This window comes from Coregonus clupeaformis, chromosome 13 (genome assembly GCF_020615455.1).
Source record: "Coregonus clupeaformis isolate EN_2021a chromosome 13, ASM2061545v1, whole genome shotgun sequence".
NCBI classification, from domain to species: Eukaryota; Metazoa; Chordata; class Actinopteri; order Salmoniformes; family Salmonidae; genus Coregonus; species Coregonus clupeaformis.
In genome coordinates this window covers 35,462,274-35,474,270 of record NC_059204.1, presented here as the reverse complement: position 1 = coordinate 35,474,270, position 11,997 = coordinate 35,462,274, and positions in this window count along the sequence as shown.

Here is an 11,997-nt window from a genome sequence, read left to right as displayed (position 1 = left end):
AGACCAACTGCTGCCTCTACTGTGGTAGCTCGGGACATTACATCTCCACTTGTTCCCGGCGGTCGTCAAACTGCCCGGCTCGCTAAAGTTGGGAGGACTTTTAGCGAGCCAGTTTCAACCTCTCAGTACCTCTGTCAGACCCCGTTTCCCGGCTACCCTTGTGAACAGGAATCAGAGCTTAGCGCTTAACGCTTTTATCGATTCAGGTGCCGATGGAAGCTTTCTTGATGCCGAGTTGGTGGAACAGCTGGGGCTTTCCAAGGAGCAATTGCCGGAAGCCATTGAAGCGACCACTCTGAACGGCAGTAGTCTGGCACGTATCACGATGAGGACTGAACCGGTTAAGATGCGGTTGTCGGGGAATCATTCTGAGATGATTTCATTCTTCATTCTGCCGTCTTCCCATGTTCCTCTGGTCCTTGGATACCCCTGGCTGAAGGAACACAATCCCACGTTCGATTGGGTGACGGGCAAGGTAACGAGTTGGAGCCTTGATTGTCATGCTAACTGTCTCAAGACTGCCTGCCCCCATTCGGTTCCCAGTCAGGTGATTGAGGCTAAACCCCCAGATTTGTCCCTGGTTCCCGAGACATATCACGATTTGGGGGAAGTTTTCAGTAAGCAGAAGGCTCTGTCACTCCCTCCCCACCGACCATATGATTGTGCCATCAACCTGGTCCCTGGAGCTGTCTACCCCAAGGGAAGGTTATACAGTATCTCCCGACCTGAACGTGAGGCGTTGGAGACCTACTTCAAGGAGTCCCTAGCTGCTGGTCTCGTTCGTCCCTCGTCATCACCCCCTGGGGGCAGGATTCTTCTTTGTGGGTAAGAAGGATGGCTCTCTTCGACCGTGTATTGATTATCGGGGGTTGAATGACATCACGGTCAAGAACAAGTATCCCCTGCCCTTGATGAGTTCTGCCTTCGACTCCTTACAGGGTGCTACGGTGTTCACCAAGCTAGACCCTACGCAATGCGTATCACCTGGTCCGGATCAGAGAGGGGGACGAGTGGTTGACGGGTTTCAATACACCGATGGGTCACTTCGAGTATCAGGTGATGCCGTTTGGACTGACCAATGCTCCAGCGGTATTCCAGAGTATGGTGAACGACGTCCTGAGAGATATGATCGGTCTCTTTGTGTTTGTTTACCTGGATGACATTCTGATCTTCTCGAAGGAACCTTCCGACCACGTCCAGCATGTCCGGCAGGTTCTGCAGCGATTGTTGGAGAATCGCCTGTTCGTGAAGGCCGAGAAGTGCGAGTTTCACGCCCACACGACATCCTTTCTCGGGTACATCATCTCCAGGGGAGAGATTAGGATGGACCAGGAGAAGGTTAGAGCGGTTCTGGAGTGGGCCCAGCCCGGTACGAGATTGCAGCTCCAGAGATTTTTGGGGTTTGCGAATTTCTACCGCAGATTCATCCGGGATTACAGCCGTGTGGCCGCTCCGTTAACTGCCTTGACTTCCAGTATCAGGACCTTCAAGTGGAATCCGGAGGCGGATCGAGCGTTTCTGGATTTGAAGAGGCGATTCACCAACGCACCGATTCTCTCTCAACCGGACACGGCCCGTCAGTTCGTCGTTGAAGTGGACGCGTCTGATGTGGGAGTTGGCGCCATCCTGTCGCAGCGATGCTCCACGGACAGTAAACTCCATCCCTGCGCCTACTACTCTCGTCGCCTTTCGCCTGCGGAGAGGAATTACGATGTGGGTAACCGGGAGCTTCTCGCGGTGAAACTTGCCTTGGAGGAGTGGCGCCACTGGTTGGAGGGGGCGGAGCAACCGTTTATTGTCTGGACTGACCACAAGAATCTTGCTTACGTGCAATCGGCTAAACGTCTCAACTCCCGTCAGGCCAGGTGGGCGTTGTTTTTCGGACGATTCAAGTTTGCCCTGACGTTCGACCTGGATCTAAGAACGGCAAGGCGGACGCCTTGTCCCGGATGTTCTCCAAGACGGAGGAGAGTGGGTCCAAGACCGAGACAATTCTCCCCCGGAACTGCGTCGTGGGAGCAGTTATGTGGAAGATTGAGGAGGAGGTGCTGGCGGCCCTTCGGACTCAGCCCGGTCCCGGTAACGGTCCACCCGGTCGGTTGTTTGTGCCTGAGTCGGTTCGTCCGGCTGTCCTCAAATGGTCCCACGCCAGCAAGATGGCTTGTCACCCTGGCGTGGCTCGGACAATGGCGTTTCTTCGCAGACGTTTTTGGTGGCCTGCCATGGCCGAGGATACTCGGGGGTTTCCAGTATCTCGTGGACTGGGAGGGGTATGGCCCTGAGGAGAGGAGTTGGATTCCGCGGCGACAGGTCCTTGATGCGGACCTCATCAGTGACTTCTACCGCCTCCATCCTGGCGCTCCGGGGAGTCCGCCCGGTGGCGTTCGTCGGAGGGGGGGTACTGTAACGATCCCGGCTGTCTGAGTCGGGTCCTGTCTGGTGACTAGTTTTTCCTGTTCGTAATCTCCAGTTTCCCGAGGGTTCGGGAACGCTCCGGGAGCGCTCTGGTTTTCCGCACCTGCATCCCATCAGCAATCTGCACACCTGGTCCTGATCATCACCCTTCTTAGGCTCTGGCCGAACATCCAGTTCCTGCCGGATCGTTAGCTATGAACAGTATGTTTGTCAGCGTGTCAGCCTCTGAGCCCTTAGTTAGTTTTGTTGTTTTGCACCTTGTTACTTGCTGTGTACTGACCTCCGTTTTTGTTCTGTCTGCAGTCTCTCACCCGGAACCTTCACCCAACCTCTGCCTGATGGTCGGCGGCTGCCGAGCCAGTACCGGACCAACCACTGCACCCTCAACAACCCATCCACGCCACCCGCTCTGTTCCCTGGATTATTCAGCCTCACTCGGAATCTACTAAATAAACACTCACCTTTCTCTCAACGTACCTTGTCCTTGTCTGCTTCTGGGTTCTGGCATAGTAAACCGTGACAACAAGGTCATCCAGCACAGATACAGGGAGGGAAAAAATTATTTGATCCCCTGCTGATTTTGAACGTTTGCCCACTGACAAAGAAATGATCAGTCTATAATGTTAATGGTAGGTTTATTTGAACAGTGAGAGACAGAATAACAACAACAAAATCCAGAAAAACGCATGTCAAAAATGTTCTAAATTGATTTGCATTTTAATGAGAAAAAAAAAAAAAAAAGTATTTGACCCCCTCTCAATCAGAAAGATTTTTGGCTCCCAGGTGTCTTTTATACAGGTAACGAGCTGAGATTAGGAGCACACTCTTAAAGGGAGTGCTCCTAATCTCAGCTTGTTACTTGTATAAAAGACACCTGTCCACAGAAGCAATCAATCAATCAGATTCCAAACTCTCCATCATGGCCAAGACCAAAGAGCTCTCCAAGGATGTCAGGGACAAGATTGTAGACCTACACAAGGCTGGAATGGGCTACAAGACCATCGCCAAGCAGCTTGGTGAGAAGGTGACAACAATTGGTGCGATTATTCGCAAATGGAAGAAAAACAAAATACCTGTCAATCTCCCTCGGCCTGGGGCTCCATGCAAGATCTCACCTCGTGGAGTTGCAATGATCATGAGAACGGTGAGGAATCAGCCCAGAACTACACGGGAGGATCTTGTCAATGATCTCAAGGCAGCTGGGACCATAGTCACCAAGAAAACAATTGGTAACACACTACGCCGTGAAGGACTGAAATCCTGCAGCGCCCGCAAGGTCCCCCTGCTCAAGAAAGCACATATACATGCCCGTCTGAAGTTTGCCAATGAACATATGAATGATTCAGAGGAGAACTGGGTGAAAGTGTTGTGGTCAGATGAGACCAAAATGGAGCTCTTTGGCATCAACTCAATTTGCCGTCTTTCGAGGAGGAGGAATGCTGCCTATGACCCGAAGAACACCATCCCCACCGTCAAACATGGAGGTGGAAACATTATGCTTTAGGGGTGTTTTTCTGCTAAGGGGACAGGACAACTTCACCGCATCAAAGGGACGATGGACGGGGCCATGTACCGTCAAATCTTGGGTGAGAACCTCCTTCCCTCAGCCAGGGCATTGAAAATGGGTCGTGGATGGGTATTCCAGCATGACAATGACCTAAAACACATGGCCAAGGCAACAAAGGAGTGGCTCAAGAAGAAGCACATTAAGGTCCTGGAGTGGCCTAGCCAGTCTCCAGACCTTAATCCCATAGAAAATCTGTGGAGGGAGCTGAAGGTTCGAGTTCCAAACGTCAGCCTCAAAACCTTAATGACTTGGAGAAGATCTGCAAAGAGGAGTGGGACAAAATCCCTCCTGAGATGTGTGCAAACCTGGTTGGCAACTACAAGAAACGTCTGACCTCTGTGATTGCCAACAAGGGTTTTGCCACCAAGTACTAAGTCATGTTTTGCAGAGTGGTCAAATACTTATTTCCCTCATTAAAATGCAAATCAATTTATAACATTTTTGACATGCATTTTTCTGGATTTTTTAGTTGTTATTCTGTCTCTCACTGTTCAAATAAACCAACCATTAAAATTATAAACTGATCATTTCTTTGTCAGTGGGCAAACGTACAAAATCAGCAGAGGATCAAATACTTTTTTCCCTCACTGTATACTGTGAAAGACAGAGACATGCAACAATAGTCTCATAGAGGCACACTTGTTCAAGGTTGACAGCCTCCTACGTGGAAATGAAAGAGATAAAATGAATAAACACAGGAAATATCCACATTTTTGGGTTGTTTACAAGTGCCAATCCAAATAAGCTAGCCATCTATAAAAAACAGTTTCTCTGACAATAGCAGTATTGTGTCTCAAATGTCTTAACAATGTCAACCTGAAAGAGGGACATATCATTGGTTAGATAGGTAGTTAAGCTCATAGGTGTTGATAAGAAAAAATAAAATCATTCTGTTCATGTCAGTCGCTAGGTTTCCATCTAATTGGCAATAGAATTTCATGCGAAAATTCAAAAAGCTGCATAAATAAAATATGCACATTTTCCCACCAGAGATGTTTTTCCACCAAATTGACTTGTTGCGGATAAAGGTCTGTGCATGATGACATAGTGCCCAAAAGATTAAATGGGTTTCCATCGCACTTTCAACTCTATTGATGGTTTTGTCACTAAAAATGTTGTGTTATATAGCGAATGTGTCCACTATAGTATTGGCACACGCACTTTAGCCAACAGCTTGCAAATACAGTGCGGGTATAGCCTACATGATGAGATTATTATGGACAAAAGAGCGAGATCATTTTTATTTGTCAAACGGCAGCCAAGCATCGATCATCATGTCACCAGAATAAGACCACCGATATTTATTGGAAAGTAGCATCAAGCCTCATCCCGTGCACTTTCATCACCCTGTGACGTTCATCATAACTTATTTCATCTGTAGCCCAATAAACTGCATGCTTTCTCGAGTCGTAGTGGGAGGACCACACAGCATATCTTTGCGTGACTCCAAAAACACTTGAATATGATGGTTATTCTATCAATATTTGCGCATAAAAGCGTTTCTACCGCCATTTCACGCATAATTAATTTTACAGACAGAAAAAGACCCCACCAAAGATTGGATGGAAAACCTGGTTAATATGTAATATTTCCTGTATTTTTTAAGGGCCACATACATCCCTGGCTCCCCTTAGTAATTGTGTTCCAGATCAGTTTGCATCTCATGCATATGTTTTTATTTTTAAGAGGTTATTTTAGGTCCCACGCGATGGGGGAGGACTTGACAGTGAATGAAAACACATATACAAACTCCCCACCCCCCAAAATTGGAATTCAAGGAGGCTCAAACATCTTTGATGGATCAAAATGCATGACTTATCTTTGGCACAGAACATAATTCAGAGCAAGAGTATGCAGACATGAAGGCCTTGTGGCCAGGCTGTTCTATTTTTACATCACTCCACCCCAGAGTGAATTTCACACCATGTAAATTGCTGCACCACAGATTTAAATGAGTCTATGTGTGAGGCATTTCACTAACAGGTTTATTTAGGAAAAATGTGTCAAATGATATGTCAGAAATTTCAAGAGTCAGAAAGTCTACAATGAACATCACCACATTTTCAATTTGCTTGATTCATGCCTTTTTGCTGAAGACAGACAACAGTTGAACTTTTCTCTTACAGCTCAAAGTTTCAATAGTTGGAACTTGAAGACAGTAAAAAAAAAAAATCTCGTTATTGTATCGTATCATATCGAAGGGCCCCTCTTCACCTTCATTATTTATGCTGGTGTCGAAGACAAGCTAAGACATTCACAATATTTTTCAAATAATTAACGAGATGTAAGACCGACCTTAAACATATCGCTGTCACGATCGTTAGAGGGAGTAGACCAAGGCGCAGCGTGATGAGCGAACATACTTTATTATCTTTAGTGATAATAAGAACAAAACAACAAACGATAACGACACGTGAAGTCCTAGGTTTAACATAACCAACAAGGAACAAACCAAAAGGAACAAGATCCCACAACTACTGTGGGTCAACTGGCAGTTTAAATGTGGTTCCCAATCAGAGACAACCAGCCACAGCTGACACTCGTTGCCTCTTATTGAGAACCACACTGGCCAACATAGAAATAGCACACATAGAACTACAACACAGAAACCAAACACATAGAATCTACACATCCTGGCTCAACATATAGAGTCTCCAGAGCCAGGGTGTGACAGTACCCCCCCCCCAAAGGCGCGGACTGCGACCGCGCCTAAACATAAACAAACCAGGGGAGGGCTGGGTGGGCATTCCTCCTCGGAGGCGGTTCCAGCTCCGGGCTTGACCACCACCCTCCAATAATCCCCCCGTAGCGCCCCTGGTCCGGTCTGGCCCCGCTGGCTGGAGCTGGACTGGACATCGTAGGAGCGGATTGCTTCAGCTCCGGTGTGGAGCAGCTGACCGGTACCTGACCAGGCACCGGTGACCCAGGCACGGGTTGGACCGGACTGACGACGCACACCCCTGGCTTGGTGCGTGGAGCAGGAACGGGCCGGACCGGGCTGACGATGCGCACCCCTGGCTTGGTGCGTGGAGCAGCAACGGGCCGGACCGGGCTGACGATGCGCACCCCTGGCTTGGTGCGTGGAGCAGGAACGGGCCGGACCGGGCTGACAATGCGCACCCCTGGCTTGGTGCGTGGAGCAGCTACGGGCCGGACCGGGCTGACGATGCGCACCCCTGGCTTGGTGCGTGGAGCCGGAACGGGCCGTACCAGGCTGACGATGCGCACCCCTGGCTTGGTGCGTGGAGCAGGAACGGGCCGGACCGGGCTGACGACTCGCACCCCTGGCTTGGTGCGTGGAGCAGGAACGGGCCTTACCGGGCTGACGACTCACACCCCTGGCTTGGTGCGAGTGGCAGGAACGGGCCAGGCCGGGCTGGCGACGCGCACCGTAGGCTTGGTGCGAGTGGCAGGAACAGGCCGGGCCGGGCTGGCGACGTGCACCGTAGGCTTGGTGCGAGTGGCAGGAACAGGCCGGGCCGGGCTGGCGACGCGCACCGTAGGCTTGGTGCGAGTGGCAGGAACAGGCCGGGCTGGCGACGTGCACCGTAGGCTTGGTGCGAGTGGCAGGAACAGGCCGGGCCGGGCTGGCGACGCGCACCGTAGGCTTGGTGCGAGTGGCAGGAACAGGCCGGGCCGGGCTGGCGACGCGCACCGTAGGCTTGGTGCGAGTGGCAGGAACAGGCCGGGCCGGGCTGGCGACGCGCACCATTAGCTTGGTGCGGGGAGCAGGAACAGGCCGGGCCGGGCTGGCGACGCGTACCATTAGCTTGGTGCGGGGAGCAGGAACAGGCCGGGCCGGGCTGGCGACGCGCACCGTAGGCTTGGTGCGAGGGGCAGGAACAGGCCGGGCCGGGCTGGCGACGCGCACCATCAACTTAGTGCGGGGAGCAGGAACAGGCCGGGCTGGGCTGGTGACGTGCACCGTAGGCTTGGTGCGAGGGGCAGGAACAGGCCGGGCCGGGCTGGCGACGCGCACCGTAGGCTTGGTGCGAGGGGCAGGAACAGGCCGGGCCGGGCTGGCGACGCGCACCATCAACTTAGTGCGGGGAGCAGGAACGGGCCGGACCGGACTGGTGACGCACACCACTTGCTTGGTGTGAGGAGCGGGACTGGGTTTCGTCATAACCCTCCCCTCCCTCAGCTGCCTACACAGTTCCTCTCGCCGTGCCTCTATTCTCACCTTCTCCCTTATCGCCTCCAGTAGCTCCACCCTCTGCACCACTAACTCCTGCTCCCTCTGCACCAATAGCCCCCTTAACCTGGTGGCCTCCTCACCTAACCTCCTAATACGCCTTGTAGCTGCCTCCTGCTGCCCCGTCGCCCATGCCGTGTGCCCCCCCCTAAAACAAATGTGGGGTTGCCTCTCGTCCGTCCGACGACGACACTGTTGACGCCGTTGCTCCTCTCTCCGTCGCGCCTCTACCGTCTCCTTCCATGGACGGCGATCCATCCCGGCCTGGATTTCCTCCCAGGTCCAGGACCCCTGCCCGTCCAATATTTGCTCCCACGTCCAGGCTGCCTGCTCCTGGACACGCTGCTTGGTCCTGGTATGGTGGGATCTTCTGTCACGATCGTTAGAGGGAGTAGACCAAGGCGCAGCGTGATGAGCGAACATACTTTATTATCTTTAGTGATAATAAGAACAAAACAACAAACGATAACGACACGTGAAGTCCTAGGTTTAACACAACCAACACGGAACAAACCAAAAGGAACAAGATCCCACAACTACTGTGGGTCAACTGGCAGTTTAAATGTGGTTCCCAATCAGAGACAACCAGCCACATCTGACACTCGTTGCCTCTGATTGAGAACCACACTGGCCAACATAGAAATAGCACACATAGAACTACAACACAGAAACCAAACACATAGAATCTACACACCCTGGCTCAACATATAGAGTCTCCAGAGCCAGGGTGTGACAATCGCTGCTTAATGGTAATCAATGTAACAATATCCCTCAATAATTTTATTATCCTAAGAAATGTGATATCTTGAGAAAGATTTGATTAGTGATACATGCCATGTTCTCAATTCCATATTTCTTAGAATGCCCAGCTGTCCTATATTTTTTTGAAGTATATTTTTATTCTGGGAACATAGAGTCATAGCTACTCCTCTGAGGAGAACCTGATAGCATGTAGTGACTCTCAGAGCTTAAGTGATCCTGGGATTTGATTGGCAATTCAGTCATGTCTTTCTACTGCTCTTACACACACACACACACACACACACACACACACACACACACACACACACACACACACACACACAGAGAGAGAGAGAGAGAGAGAGAGAAGCCATATCAACTCAAATTGGGGGGGCTGTTCCAAGATAACATATGGAATTGTTTTAACATGGTCATACCAAGGATTATTTAGCTATTTGATTTTGAATTTAAGACCCGTTAAGGTATCAACAACAAAAAATTATCGGATGAAACATTGAATTTGGTTGAAAGCTCATTGCTCTGTTATCACTTGGGTCATGTAAATTCTGTAGTTGCTCCTTTAAACATCCTAAGGTCAACATCCCCCATTGTGTTCCCATTTCTCTAATGTAAATGTTGTAGCTACAAAAAAATATTAAATAAACAATTTATTTGGGAAATATTCAGTCTTTGCTCTTTTCTTCATTAGCATGCTGATGATTTCAGTTGTACTGGATTTATCTTTATCTGTAAAGACATTGAATAAATATTGTTTAGTATATTTACTATGTTTAGTTTACTCTGTGAGAAGCAAGTTCATTTAAAGTTTTATGAGATTTTGTCATGTAGATACGACATTTCAATGTTGTTAATATAGAAAGCAACCAAAACCCTGATTTAATTTGCATATTCAAAATGACTTTGTAGCAAATTTGCAGCAAACAGTACAATGTTTCCCAGAAGTTTCCCAGAGTTGTTTGCCAGAAGTTCACAAGTCACCGCAAATTTGCCACAACACTTACAGTGGGGAAAAAAAGTATTTAGTCAGCCACCAATTGTGCAAGTTCTCCCACTTAAAAAGATGAGAGAGGCCTGTAATTTTCATCAAAGGTACACGTCAACTTTGACAGACAAAATGAGAAAAAAAATCTTTTTTTATGAATTTATTTGCAAATTATGGTGGAAAATAAGTATTTGGTCAATAACAAAAGTTTCTCAATACTTTGTTACATACCCTTTGTTGGCAATGACACAGGTCAAACGTTTTCTGTAAGTCTTCACAAGGTTTTCACACACTGTTGCTGGTATTTTGGCCCATTCCTCCATGCAGATCTCCTCTAGAGCAGTGATGTTTTGGGGCTGTCGCTGGGCAACACGGACTTTCAACTCTCTCCAAAGATTTTCTATGGGGTTGAGATCTGGAGACTGGCTAGGCCACTCCAGGACCTTGAAATGCTTCTTACGAAGCCACTCCTTCGTTGCCTGGGCGGTGTGTTTGGGATCATTTTCATGCTGAAAGACCCAGCCACGTTTCATCTTCAATGCCCTTGCTGATGGAAGGAGGTTTTCACTCAAGATCTCACGATACATGGCCCCATTCATTATTTCCTTTACACGGATCAGTCGTCCTGGTCCCTATGCAGAAAAACAGCCCCAAAGCATGATGTTTCCACCCCCATGCTTCACAGTAGGTATGGTGTTCTTTGGATGCAACTCAGCATTCTTTGTCCTCCAAACATGACGAGTTGAGTTTTTACCAAAAAGTTCTATTTTGGTTTCATCTGACCATATGACATTCTCCCAATCCTCTTCTGGATCATCCAAATGCACTCTAGCAAACTTCAGACGGGCCTGGACATGCACTGGCTTAAGCAGGGGGACACGTCTGGCACTGCAGGATTTGAGTCCCTGGCGGCGTAGTGTGTTACTGATGGTGGCTTTGTTACTTTGGTCCCAGCTCTCTGCAGGTCATTCACTAGGTCCCCCCGTGTGGTTCTGGGATTTTTGCTCACCGTTCTTGTGATCATTTTGACCCCACGGGGTGAGATCTTGCGTGGAGCCCCAGATCGAGGAAGATTATCAGTGGTCTTGTATGTCTTCCATTGGGTGGCAGATAGCTTAGTGGTTAAGAGTGTTGTGCCAGTAACCGAAAGGTCGCTGGTTCTAATCCCCGAGCGGACTAGGTGAAAAATCTGTCGATGTGCCCTTGAGCAAGGCACTTAACCCTAATTGCTCCTGTAAGTCACTCTGGATAAGAGTGTCTGCTAAATGACAAAAATATATATATATATACATTTCTGAATAATTGCTCCCACAGTTGATTTCTTCAAACCAAGCTGCTTACCTATTGCAGATTCAGTCTTCCCAGCCTGGTGCAGGTCTACAATTTTGTTTCTGGTATCCTTTGACAGCTCTTTGGTCTTGGCCATAGTGGAGTTTGGAGTGTGACTGTTTGAGGTTGTGGACAGGTGTCTTTTATACTGATAACAAGTTCAAACAGGTGCCATTAATACAGGTAACGAGTGGAGGACAGAGGAGCCTCTTAAAGAAAAAGTTACAGGTCTGTGAGAGCCAGAAATCTTGCTTGTTTGTAGGTGACCAAATACTTATTTTCCACCATAATTTGCAAATTAATTAATAAAAAATCCTAAAATGTGATTTTCTGGAGAAAAAAATTCTCAATTTGTCTGTCATAGTTGACGTGTACCTATGATGAAAATTACAGGCCTCTCTCATCTTTTTAAGTGGGAGAACTTGCACAATTGGTGGCTGACTAAATACTTTTTTTCCCCACTGTATATATTTTATACAGCGCTTTTCATACAGAATCTCAAAGTCGCTTTTAAAAAACAAACAAAAAACAATTCAGGGAGCTGATGGTTCATGGGAGATGGTCTTCCACCTAGAGTACCAGTCAAAAGTTTGGACACACCTACTCATTCCAGGATTTTTTTTTATTCTTACTATTTTCTACATTGTAGAATAATAGTGAAGACATCAAAACTATGAAATAACACATATGGAATCATGTAGTAACCAAAAAAAGTGTTAAACAAATCCAAATATAGTTTCTATTTGA